We start from the raw sequence: 2662 nt of genomic DNA on the forward strand, positions 1-2662 counted from the left end.
CAAGAGCAGAGCGTCGCCGCTGTCTTGCAGTGGACCTACCAATCCAGAACCTGGATAACGCCTTTGAAGCAGTTCAAACGCATCACCATTGTAGCCCCCCTATCTACCGTCATCTCTATTGATCTCATCACCCGCGTGATGCCTCAGAACAAGTACACAAGATAGTTGGTTGAACTGGCAGAACTCGTGTATGAACAACTCGATCAGTAGAATCCAATACAGTTAGTCCAATGCTCCTCATCCCAGCGAAGTCAACATGGCAGCAGCCATAGAGGCCCTCCATCTAGACCAAGTCAACTCGAAGGCGCCAGACCAAGCAAAGCTGGAGTTGAAGGTAGTCAGGCAGGACCCTCGGGAGGCTATGGCCACCGTGGGGCTAACCCAGAGCCTGAATGTCCAGTAGAAGACCTCCACAACAAGATCAACGCTAGCCGTGACGCCCATATCATCATCGACGAACGGCACCGCGAGCGCGAGCAAGAAGCTGAACACCCAGGAGATGATATTTACGGGTTCCCCACCTTCTCAAGACGTGTGAGGAGGACAACTCCACTCGAAAAGTTCAAACTTCCGGATATCACCAAGTACGATGGACAGCAGAACCCAGTCCAATGTCTCCGGTGCTATTCGCTGTCAGTACAAGCAGCTGAGAGAAACGATGACACCAAAGTCATCTACTTCCCCATCTGCATGAAGGCAGCGCCACTGACATGGCTCGAATCGTTGGGTAAGAACTTCATTAACTCGTGAAAGAACCTCAAGGTGGCGTTCACAAACAACTACGAAGGGAAAATGCAGCGTCCTTGCAATAGGATCGACTTGTCCCAGATCAAGCAACAAAGAAGGTGAGACACTGCGAAGCTACTCACGGAGTGTGACGTCATTGACTACTTCCAGAATGGCCTCCATGACCGCCGGATGTTTCAAGACTTTGACAGAAGACGCCCCACTGATGTCAAATCTCTCAAGATCATGATACAAATGTAGGCAGATGAAGAAGATAGGGAGATTGAGAGGTTCGAGTCTAATTGTAACAAGAGCCAGAACAACAACAATCATAACAATGGCCAATGCAATGGCAAGAACCGCAACAATCGCCCTAACAATGACAACCAAAATAACTACTCGGGAAGTTAGAATCACAAGTGCAAGCCAGACAACATTGTCGCAGCAATCTCACAGTCATCCAAGAAAGGTGGTGGTAGAAACCAAGACAGGCCTTCGTGTAACCGCAGAGTCATGAAGGACCTGCCAGAACCATCTGGCACCAAAGATAAAGGCAAAGCAAAGGAAGATGAAGACGATGGTGACAATGGCAAGTTCCAGAACCCATCCAACACCATCAACATCATCTTCGGTGAAACCTTGGGTACTACTACGAAGCGGTCCCAGAAGCTCACTCTTCGAGAGATAATGTTCATTGAACCTGCGATGCCAACGTTCCTCAAATGGTCCGAGGTGCCAATTCCCTTCTCCAGGAAGGACCAATGGACTAGTTTCTCAGACCCAGGATGGTATCCCCTCATCCTAGACCCGGTTGTCGCTAACTCCAGACTTACTAAAGTACTCATCGACGATGGTAGCGGTCTCAACGTCCTGTTTGCCAATACACTGAAGAAGATGGGCCTCGACGTCACCGATATGCTCACCCAACGAACTCTCCATTCTATGGGATCGTCCTAGACAACGCAGCTGTACCCTTAGTGTCAGAGTTATGGATCCGGCAGTCCACCAGGGGGTTACCCAGGTGGTTGATTTATAGGCGAGGGTGATCGCGAAACCAAGAACTTGAAGGTGGTCACAAGGGCACAAAGGAGGCACGAGGGTTTTAGACAGGTTCGGGCCTTCAAGGAGTAATACCCTACATCCTGTATATGTGGATTGTATTGCTTGGTATGAGAATTGATGAGTTCTGTTCTTCGTTCATTGCCCTTAGGGGGCGCCCTTGGCCACCTTATATAGTCTGACGACCAAGAGTTACAAATCGGTTTGGATCTAATCTACTCGGTGTTACATAGAAGTTAATCTAAATCAGATTACAATACAGATCCCATGGTATCTAAGTAGATTTGGACAGTTTAGTTGCCTTGACGTGTACTCCAAGTAACTTCATGTCCTTAGCCCGCACGCCCTGGTCGGGAGGGCCCACTTGTCAGATCCGGCCAGTACCCTGGTTGGTGGGAACCCATGGGGTACCATATCCCTCACTTGGACAGTTGGTTTTGCCAGTTACCTTTGGAACCAAAGAACACTACCGGACATGATACATTTGGTTCGAGGTAGCGGACTTTGAAATATCGTACGACACCATCCTTGAAAGACCAGCATTGGCCAAATTCATGGCCATCCCGCACTACGTATACTTAGTACTCAAGATTCGGGGACCCAAGGGAGTACTCTCCCTGCGCAGAGACTTGAAGAGGTCGTATGACTACGACACAAAAGCCATAGAGATAGCAGCAACTACCCAAGTACCAAACTCGATGATGCAACTCTTCGCCGCATCCAAGAAGCTGTCCCCGTTAGAGCTCAAGATTTTAGAAAAGAAGTCAGGGGCAACCAAGGTCAAGCCATCAAGTAAAGTAGACATCAAAGCCATTGACCTTGAGACTGGTGACGGCTCCAAAACAGCCCTGATTGGCACAAGGCTGGATGCTAAATA

Source organism: Setaria viridis, chromosome 6, assembly GCF_005286985.2.
Source record: "Setaria viridis chromosome 6, Setaria_viridis_v4.0, whole genome shotgun sequence".
Classification (NCBI taxonomy): Eukaryota; Viridiplantae; Streptophyta; class Magnoliopsida; order Poales; family Poaceae; genus Setaria; species Setaria viridis.